The sequence below is a fragment of the Nymphaea colorata genome, chromosome 11 (genome assembly GCF_008831285.2).
Source record: "Nymphaea colorata isolate Beijing-Zhang1983 chromosome 11, ASM883128v2, whole genome shotgun sequence".
NCBI classification, from domain to species: domain Eukaryota; kingdom Viridiplantae; phylum Streptophyta; class Magnoliopsida; order Nymphaeales; family Nymphaeaceae; genus Nymphaea; species Nymphaea colorata.
In genome coordinates, this window is record NC_045148.1 from 2,269,359 (window position 1) to 2,280,818 (window position 11,460).

Genomic DNA, 11,460 nt, shown 5'->3' on the forward strand with positions numbered 1-11,460 from the left:
AAAAATAAAGTAGGTAGCTGGATAGTCAGTTCGAAATATTATTACCAATAAGGATTACTGGGTATTGGATCACAAACCGGATCCGATTACTTCCAACCCTATCTATCTATGTAGCATGAGTACAAGAGAAGAACGAAAGTAAAAGCATTAAGCACGCACGCCTCATATGAACCATGTGATGTGAGTATCCAAAAGATACTGGACTTTGGTCAGTTGTGGTAAGCAACCGGATCCGGCCCGATTGCGCGACTCGGTCAACCGCGTGCAGACCGAGGGCTTTTTGGTCATTGCAGTGCTCTTCGTCGGGGCCGGCACTGGGAGAAGGCGAACCCGGTCCCACACAAGTGCGGGGGCGTGGGCGCGTGCGAACGTGGCGTGAGCCCTACGCGTTGCCACAAGACCCATTCCGTCGGTTCCTTGGATCCTCGTTTACTGTAATTTGACCAAAATGGCCTCGGAGATTTGGATCGCCCGGATCAGGACAAAGGACTGCGGTGGGTCCGCGGCGGTTGGTCGATAGGAGCGGCATCTATTGACCCGTGATTGACTGAAGAAGTCTGAAAGCTACGAAGCACTCGAAAGGACGAGTAAAGCAAGGTCGGTTTGACCCAGAAGCGTGTTGCGACTTCTGGACTTCAGATCTGGTTTTCGGGTTGGATTCTGTTATGATATAGAAGTAGGAGGAATGTAAAACTTTTGCTTATTAGAGGATGAAAAAAAAAAGTTATATGAACGAATTAAAGTTTTTGAATTTTGATAAGAAGCGAAGTATCATTTTTAAAAAAAATTATCAAACATAAAAAGTATTAATTTGAAGCACAGGCCTCACACAGTTTTGCCTTTTGACTTTTTAATAGTCTTGAATTTTCTGGACAAGTGTGAATCGAGGGCATTTACTGCAGCAGCAATAAAAGGTTAAAAAAGGTTGAATTGAGCGCAGCAGCAATAATTTTGCTTCAATGTTCTTGATTGACAAGATGACATGAAGAAGTAAATTAACTTCTGCCTTTTATTTGATAGCTTTCAGTAAAAAAAAAAAAAACATGAAGTTGTTCACTCACTCGATATTAGATTTAACGCCCCTAGATTCCTCCACTTGGAGATGTTCGTGTCCATAGAGAAGAAACACATGCTATACGGCCAAACATGACTGTTGCTCCATGCCTCCTTGGAAAAGGACACGCTTTGAAAATTTCATCGCTATCTATAGATGGTAGTTGGGGAAAATTTTGTTACATTGGTAAAGAAGTTCTTTCCCCCAGAGGAGGAAAAATTTTTCTCTCTTTTTTTTTTTTTTTGCCGAGAAGATAACCCTTTTCTTTTGCCCTGTTATTTTCCCGTTCAAAAAATGATCCTACAGAAGTTGTTTGGCAGTAATAACTGTGTTTTATGAATCTGTTTAATGATTGAGACAGATTTATGTAATATTATAACTAATATTTTGTAAATCTCGTTTAATCTTCAGAGTAAATTGCTACTTTTGGTTTTGGGTTAAATCTTTCTTTTTTATCTTGTTTTGTTTTCATGAAAATCAAATAGAAGCAAGTTGATTGGTATGATCCACGGATTAGTTTTATATCGATTGTAAAGCGGCACAAATTTTAGTAAGAACCAAGAGTACAAATTCGATATAGTATGATCTAACATTTGTTCATTCATTCCCATCCAATCAAAAAAGAACTCTTTTTGCACAACCATCTTTTAAGATAACATTTCATTAAAAATAACACAAAATTCAGCTAGAAAAATTTCTTCCATCCAAGCCGAAGCTAGAGAACTTCTACCAACAAAACCTTTCGCGTTTGAAATGTCGAGAAAAACTTTCGAGTTTTCATTTTCAACTTTACTTTTTCCCGGCATTTCATTTTCTTGTGTGCGAGCGAGAAACTGATGGCTGCTGATGTGATAGGCAGGGAAATTTTCCCTTGGCCAACGGCAACTTAAGCTGCTAAAGACTTTTCTTGGCACACCTTGCTCGTTCTGCCGCTAAAGATTGACCCTCTCTCACTTTGGGTTGGATAAAGGGAATCAGGTATGCTACATACGAAATCCAAATTTCATTTTCTTCACTAGAAAAAGTATATTCAAAATTGGATCGATATTCCAATATATCCGATCCATATACAGCCTTCATATGTCGGTATTAAAGATGTTAAGCAAAAGGCAGTAAAACGAGAAAGATATAGAAAACGAGAAGGTGAATGTTTTGAAGATACTTTACGAGAACAGGCAATTTGAATCAGAAATGTGATGTGAAGTGGAAAACCAATTGAATATGGGTAGTAAATAACAAAAAAAAAACATGTTTCTTGGTAACTCTTTTATTTTTATAGTTGAAAATATGACTAAGCTTGATTAGAGAAAAACTTTTGCCTTATTCTTAAGGCAGAAAACAAACGTTTAGTAAAAAGATTTTGCAACGTTTATTTATGTTTGTCCTACTCCTAACTACCAAACTAGCTTTAAGATTCTTAATTAGCATTAAAATCTAGATCAAAATGTACATGAAGGAAACATAATTCTGAGTTTTTTTTTTTAAATCTATATATATAAAACAAACAAGTGCATCAGATATTAGTCTAATGTGACACAAAAGTCACATCTGCATAATATTCAATATGAAATAGTCAATATAAGAAAACCCCAAGAGAAAAGTTTAAGTGGGTACATTCAAAAAGCTGTACCAAACATAAAAAGTCACATTAAAACACAAGTGGGGCATGGTGGCCCGGTGGACCAAGTTTGTGGTGCCATGTTTCTCTAAACAACAGCCAGGGGATGATACCTCAATAGGTCGATTCCGAAAAATGTGAATTTCAGCAGTTGGATTTGGTGAATCGGGATTTCTAGTACACCAATAAATAAATAAATAAATAAATAAATAATATATATATATACATACTTGTGGATTTGTATATCAAGTTTACATGGAAATATCCTTCAGCCTCTCATATGTGATGCATGGGATATTGGGTAGTGTGTTTAATCACACCTACCTAATGCATTTGCATTCAGCAGCCGTTTCTCTCTCTTACATATATAAAACTCTGTGAGCATACATGAAAAAAAGGTAAAGAATTTTCTTTTCCAACCATTGATTTGATCGCATATTATATCTCTTCACAGTGTTAAAATGATATCTGGTTTAGAGCATCCAAGAAGAAAGCTAAAGATTTTTCTTTTCCAACCATTGGTTTGATCACATATTATATATCTTCACAGTGTTAAAAAAATATTCGTTTATGATTATTATTGATTCCGTGTCGGCTGCAGATTGGTCTTTGAACGATATGCATAAGCTTCATTCACTATAGTAATTCATAAGCTTCATTCACAAACTTTAATCTTTTTATAATGGAGAAAAAGTTGATCGCCTGTAAGGAGTGGGGCCGATTCAGTGGATTTGAAATGATTGATCGATTAAAGATCCAAATCCGGTTGTTATTAGCATTAGCATATGTAAATTCCGTCTGTTGTGGATATGATCCGCAATTCTACATACTCGGATGATCCAATCCGAGCTGTTGGAAAACAATTTTACGTTTGGCTTTAAGGCTGCGAATGGATCAGTCCAGGGGCAGAATTAGGATTTTTTTCAAGATGATCCAATCCGAGCTGTTGGAAAATAATTTTACGTTTGGCTTTAAGGCTGCGAATGGATCAGTCCAGGGGCGGAGTCAGGATTTTTTTCAGGAGTGAGTCAAACAATCCGCGGGTCTGGCCAAGAGGAGCGACGGGTATGGCCAAGAGGAGCGACGGGCCAGACCAAACTAAAAAAAATTGATTTTTTCAACATAATTTTTTTTCCTCTGATTCAATGGGTTGAGGCCTCAAAGATTCAAGTAATAACTAGGTATTTAAGTTTAAGGCTAAATGTGAAAGTTTTACCACATTTGAGATTCTCTCTTTTGAAGATTTTCTTCATGACCTATTTTGCTATTCAAAAAGAACAGCACTAGACCTGGGCATCGGCCCGACTTGGCTCGATAAGAGTTGGGCCCGGGCAATCCGATGCCTGAAACTCAAGCCTGATATGTTTTTTATACGCACTATCAACCAGCTAAGCTATGTCCCTTAAAATAAATACTAACAAAAAAAGCTTTTGAATCACCTCGCAATGGAATATAGCAGTTTTTATTAGAAAGCATAAGTCAACACGTCTCCTTTAAAAGGAAAAATTATTTGGAGGTGTCATGGGACGCTTGCTTTGAAGAAAATGCAACTGTGCTTCCCCAGGATTCAAAATTATTTGTTTGATGTTGAAAATATCAACTACTTTGTTATGTTTTGTTTGCCAACAAGAACTTCCTCCACTTGCTAGGGAATTGGACTTAACGAGCCTTTAATTCGAAGCTAAGTTAAGGGTTCGATACCCGAGGGCGCACGCCTTGGTAAGATAATTCGGCATCCCCAATTTATCTATTAAATATTTTAAAAAATAATTACGAATTATTTGTTCGAGGAGATCCATAGGGGGAATGGGACGCAAAACGCACCAAACGTCCACCAAAAATGAGTGATACGGACGTCACGTCTAAGTTCAAAATTTTCTTAATAGCGCGTTTGACTACCTGAGAAAAGTTTTCCGACCGTACTGAATTGGTAAAAAAAAGGGGTAAAAGGTTCCCCTTGTTCGGACCGCAAAAGCAAACACGGGTGAAAATTTTCAGAACATTCGTCGCATCTCGAACCTGAGATCCAAACGGGAACTATTTTCGGGTCGAATTTGAGCAAACGGGGTGGATCAGGGATGGTCCTTGCTCCAATCGCCACGTAAGCATGAAATCTCATAATAGCCGCCCTGGTGACGTGGAAGGATGACGTGGAGGGCTAGCCAAACACGTGGCAAGCCAGAGCCCGACGAAAACCGGCGTATAAAAAGACAAAATCTGGTATATTCCATGAATGATGTGGACGGTGCAGATGCTGCCACGTGGCTTACAATGATTTGGTGAAAAGAGATAGATACGAGCCCCCTGGAGGTCCAGCCTGTGGTCCAGCTCATCAGATTGGTAGTTTTCCTACATGGCTGGAGCCGTCCAAGTTTGACGCTAAAAATAAATTATTATTTTTTCTGCTAAACTTCCAAAAAGTACTAAATGAAGATAAGAACGGACTTAATTCATTTGGATTAAGTCCTAAGTCAAAGATTATGACACGCTAATCGGGATCACGAATCAGCATTGTCGGAATCCGCGATTCAAGCGTTTGCATGCGACATAGAATCCATGTGGGATGGGACTCAAGCGTTGACTTTGTTTTTGCCTTTTTAAATGGGGAAATGTTGATAGTTGGAAAACTTATTCTGGGTACAAGTTGTCCTCGAAGCACAAGATTCATCCCCTGAAACGCTTTCAAACACCTTCAAATATGACCTTGCACACAAGGACACACACTAAGGACAGCTTACAAATGACAATAATTTGCTTAGACATCACATGTGGGAAGCATAAGATCAGGTATCTCATGCCGCAAACATGAAAGGGAATTGTGGGATGGATGGAATTTTGGGGAGATGCAAGGGAAGAAAAGATTAATAGGCAGACTGGCTTGCAGGGTCCCCACATTATTACTAGTGATTTGACATGTTTTGTCTGGCCAATCGAAGGCGTAAGCATATGGGATGTTGCATTTATTTGCAACAATTGATAATGGCCTAAAAGATATATATATATATATTGTAAAGGGAGCTACGGTTCTGAACTTGTGCGTACGAGTGATCTCCCTCTTCTCATGAAATATAATAATGTATTTCTTATAAGGCGTTTGATACATGTTCTTAAGATACAAAACACCAATTTCTTATGCAAGAAATATGGTGTAGATATGAATGTTGTTCTCAAATCTAACAATTAAATGTGGAACATAACCACAATATGTTTCACATCACAAGAACATGGTGTTCTTCAAACATGAGCGGAACCATGATCAGTCGATGGAAGAATCTTAAGTTTTCATGGCAGATGACATACAGGAAATGCTGTATGTTTGTGCATCATTAATGGCGAATGGGGCCTTCCATTTTCAGGCGAGCCAAGAACATGGTGTTCTTCAAACATGAGCGGAACCATGATCAGCCGATGGAAGAATCTTAAGTTTTCATGGCAGATGACATACATGAAATGCTGTATGTTTGTGCATCATTAATGGCGAATGGGGCCTTCCATTTTCAGGCGAGCCAAGAACATGGTGTTCTTCAAACATGAGCGGAACCATGATCAGCCGATGGAAGAATATTAAGTGTTCAGGGCAGATGACATACAGGAAATGCTGTATGTTTGTGCATCATTAATGGCGAATGGGGCCTTCCATTTTCAGGCGAGCAAAGCTCATGTGCATCCTTCCAAAGAGGTGTCCCATCGCCATTACGCCGGTGCAAAAGTTACCCACGTAGAATGCATTTGAAGATTGGTTCGAAAGAAAGTTGACAAAAAGAATACAGTCCACACTGATTGTAAGACGTTCTTTTTATCTTTTTTTATGGATCAAACCTTTAAGATGTGAACTGCATGTAATTGTTTCATGGAAAAGGACTTTAGATCATGTAACTGTGACGAAAATTTTATCTTCAGATCTTGAAAAGTTTATCTTCGGATCTGAAATTCATGTTTTTATGTATTCAATTGTTATGACTTGAAGCGTCGTTTATATCAACTACGATATCACATCAATTGAGTGCATAAAGAAGATCACAATTATACAACTCCACAACTTCTAACTCTAATTTTCATAATAGAGATGTAGATATTTAAAGGGAAGCTGCACCCAAGTTTCCTTTTTTTATTAAATGGCGCCACATCCACACCCTGTGCCGATGCCTTGAAAGCTCCGAGGGGCATAGAGCTGGTCCGTCTGAGTGTTACATTAATGATGCATCTTCATTTCAATTCTTGTGGTTGCTACTCTCCTAAACTATTACAAACGGCGGCATGCAAGGTCTTTGCGTCAAATGGCAGTAGCTTTGCCTCTCACTAACGGCTTCGGATGCCTTGAACGTTTCTTCTATGGTCAAGCATTGCCAGTGACCTAGCCAAGAAGCTCGATCGAGTCCAGTCAATCGTGTACCTTCTTTCTGAAACATGAATTCGAAAGTTCACAATGATTCTGTCCAGTTTCATGTGTTTCCCGGCTTAACTGGAGTAGTGTAGGGTGAGCACCAAACATGGACCGGACCTAACGTCCTGCCCTGCCGGAGTTTTATAAGGTCGAATATGGGGCCAACTCGTATGGACATCTCTAAAACTTTACAGCTAAATATGAGCTTGATATATCAGAAAATATACTTTCACATCCTTACTAATATATTTTATTCCCATTATTATTATCATATTTTTTTGTGGTGAGGAACCATCCAAGCAGCAGACCATCCAAAACGGCATACAAGATTTGAAAAAAGTTAAAGGAACTCCAATTCATATATAGATCTAGCTACTTTAAAAGTTCCAAAATTAAACGATGTTGGGTTTTTCCATTCAAAAAATTTGAGCAAAACAATTGATTTTCATGATTTTTTAAATATTTTTTTACGTTTTCAAATATTTTGCACACGATTTATTTTTTGAAAAAAACACAAAGTCTGGTAATATGAATGACCGAATCTAAGGACTATATGCATATATATAATCTCATAGACCATATTAAACTTTACGATTTGATTATCTCACACGAAACAAAGATTGGGGATCTCGATAGATAAGTTGAACGTTAATGAAGAAATATAAAGAGTACAAGTTTAGCATTCTATCCAACGAATATTGATTTATTATTCGAAGGACGTAATGACATGACTAATTGCAGAAGACATGATTAATACATTTTTTTTAATTAAAAAAGATTCCCTCCCTTGAGAAGAAACCAGGCATCCAGAGCTGAAATAGCAATATCTCATAATCATTTTTTTTAATTTCATAATTATTATCTTTGTTTAGGTTAGGGACTGTCTAGATTCGAGTCAGGCCGTGCACCATTTACCATATCCCATCTATGAATATTGATGAAAAGTATATGTCATATCCAAATATGAATTTAGATTAACAACCACGTCTGATCTGAAATCTACTTTTAAATTTATATCCAGATAATTAAATTTGAACTGGCAACATAAATTTAAGGTGAAATTGGCACTTATTTTCCAGTTAGATATTCATTTCAGACCAAATCCAAATCCCATCAGATGTCATTTCATAAAACTGAGTTAGATCCATTTTCTTAGTGGAATTTTAAAATATTTTTCATACAACAGCTTTACTGATTCATTGACATCATACTAGAAAGACAAAAAAATATGTTTGTAAATAGTGGCATGGTTTGGACTCCTTTGTTTGAATACACCCGTGACTGAGAGAAATTCGCAGCAACGTGGAAGGATTTATATTCACGTGCATTCTTATCAGCCTTTAAAAATGTCTCAACAAATAACCATTTTTTCCAAAATTTGCCAAATATTTGCAGCAATTATCACTCGAACATATAAACCAAAATCAGAGCTTCAGGCCAATGTTGAGGGCAATTTATAACCTCACATCTGACCTTAGGACCTTCAAATAGATAAATAACCTCAAATCTAGATGCAGATGAAATTGTTTTAGAAATTTTTACTGAAACCATTATTATTATTTTTTTACCAGAGCATGCAATACAAAGTAATTGTATAAAAACATAGTGCAGCAAATTTGTAAAATCTGTTCATAAAACTGGGATTTAATGAACTCGGAGTTCTCGTCGCCATTAAATCCGATGACCTCAAACGCCTGAAAACTATGTAGGGTCACAGAAGTTGCTTCTTTCATTTGAATTGCTTTGCGGTTTCCCATTCATCTCATTTTCAAAGTTCACGTCAGTAAAGTTGCTTCGCTTCAGGGGAAGGTATTCCTTGAGAACTTATCGTTGATGCATGACAAGCCAAATAAGTTCTGTGACGGGCATGGTATGGGAACCAAGCCGAACATCATATATGTTCGTGTTTGCTAGTCCTAAGACATCTTCAACTTGATATTTGAAAAGGCAGAACCTGAATCAATCAATTGGACGCTGAAAGTTGTAAGATAAGATAGCCAACATTTTGGAACTCAAGATGTTCTTCACATAGTTTTTATAATTTAAAGATTTAGATATAATGTTCATTTCAGATCCTTCTTTTTGGTGCTTCTGCGGCTGTTTTATATTTATCCTATACAAAATTTTTTAAAAAATAATCATTTCGGCCCCATCAAAATTTTGAAACTATAATTTGGTCCCCTCATAAAAAATTCTTGGCTCCACGCTTGCTTCCTTCATACTTCATGATTTTAGAATAATGTCCTTTCAAGACCTTGCAAATATTTCAGATTTGGATCTTCTAATGTTCTTTTTCCTGTTACTAAAATTTTTTCTTCCATCGTGCTGAATGTTCAATCTATCCCTCCTCACCTTTGATATGTGGGCAGTTCTGATTCATATTTTCTCCTACCATCAACTGCTACTGCAGTTGGTCTTACTATATATTCACTCACATAAGTCTAAGTAGAGTCAGAAATTTTGTGTGAGGGAGACCGAATTAAAGTTTCTAAATTTTGACATGGGCTGAAATATCATTTTTCAAAATTTTTATATAGAACAAGTAAAATTTTCTAAAATTTAGATGTAAATTTTTTAAAATAGATCTTTTGTGATGAGGCCAGAGCCCATGGGGGCCTCCCCTTGGCTCTGTCCCTGAACCTATTTTCTGTCCTTCTGGCATGCATCGAGAGCTGCTAAATTCACTCGTTGGTTGAAACTGCTGATATCCGTTAAAATATTAATGTGTAGTACATTTTGGATTTGATAACCAAGATCTATATCCAAAAGGTGATAATACATATAAAATGAAAAGATGCTTCCACGAGACACCTTGTTTGGTGAAAAGTTGCAACCTTATTCATCTTTGAAATTTACCAAGATGTATGATGTTCATGTAAAAAGGTACGCCCTTTTGTGAAAGTGTTCCACGGTTCATTTTTGGGCTCTTTAAAAAGCCCTCTTTTCCTTGTAGTATGGAATCCCATTTGTTCATCTTCAATAAACTAATGTTTTTTAGTGCATTTGTGAAAGTATGTGAAAGTGTTTCTTTTCTCTTTTTACTCTTAATTTTATTTTTCTGCAGCCATTCCCATTTTTTGTTGCACCAATTAAAATATTCAAAATATTAGAGCAAAGGTTGAAGAGGACTACCTTGTCTTTGAAATTATGGCAATGAATTCAAATAGCTCTATCGCTAATCTTTCTTTCCTTTTTTTTTTTTTTTGAGTCTCAAAATAAAAACTGTATTTGCCTCACAGGAGCTTTCCTAGATCTTCCATAGCAGTTATAAAGAGCGGGCAGATGATGTGATTCTTTCGTCATGAAAATCAACAAAATATAAAGAGTTCAAGGATAACAGGAAGAAGATGCAAAGACACTTCTATGTATCCAATTTGGGATAAGTAATACAATCTTTCCCCTATCAGGAAGTTAGCTTTATCCAAAGAATCTTGAAATATCTTAAAAAACTAAATTCCAAGGTTCCAAAAATTCATCTTTGTTAAGTTCTTCTTTAGACTTTAAATATAGAGTTGTATTGATGATAATTTAATTGAAGAAAAGAAAATAATTTCTAGAAGATTTTGAAAAGTTTGCCATAAAAGTGCGATTATGTCATAGCTGCCAAAGAAGAAGCAAAAGATTTATTAATTCTATAATTACAAGAGCCGATGGGATCTGTCCAGGCAGAAGAAAAGAAAATTATAAGGTTTGAATCTCAAACCATTAGGTGCGCTTCAAACAAGGCTCATTTTTTATGAAGAAACAAAAAAATTTCGATTTTCAAAAGGAAGAAATCAAAGGTTTCGAAGGCCATGACAAAAGAAAAGTTACTCTATACAACGAGGACCGTTCAAGCAATTAGAAAAATACTGTCATGTTTTCAAAAAATCTGGCATGAATCTAAAGAATGTCGATTTAGATGTATGAGAAGTTGAATATCAAATCACACTCAAAAAGAGTGTTGGTCGCAAGAAAAACCAGAAGCCAATTTCTCAAAAAATGAAATCAGATTGTTTTCTCTTGTATGAATGTTGAGCAAGAGCAAAGTAGCGTATAACAAAGTTTTTTTTTCTCAAAATAGAGAGAAATTTGATGAAAAGCGACAAAAATTCATGTTTATTGGCCATAGTGATACGTCGAAGGCCCATTGCCTCATTAATCCAAATATAAAAGAATTGGTCATTTCAAGATGTCATTTAAAAGTGAATGGACCAGGAAAAAAGTTAAGAAGAAGCAGTTGAAAGAGAGAATGTGTCAAACATACATGCAATGAAGATGATGATTAAGTGATGCAGAATTTGAGACTCCTTCTAAAAGGTCAGATCTCTTATAGATATTTTTAATTCTTGTGATTTGGGATTATTTGCTTATCAACCACAAAGTTATGAAGAAGCCAGTCAACATAAGATTTGGAAAACTGCA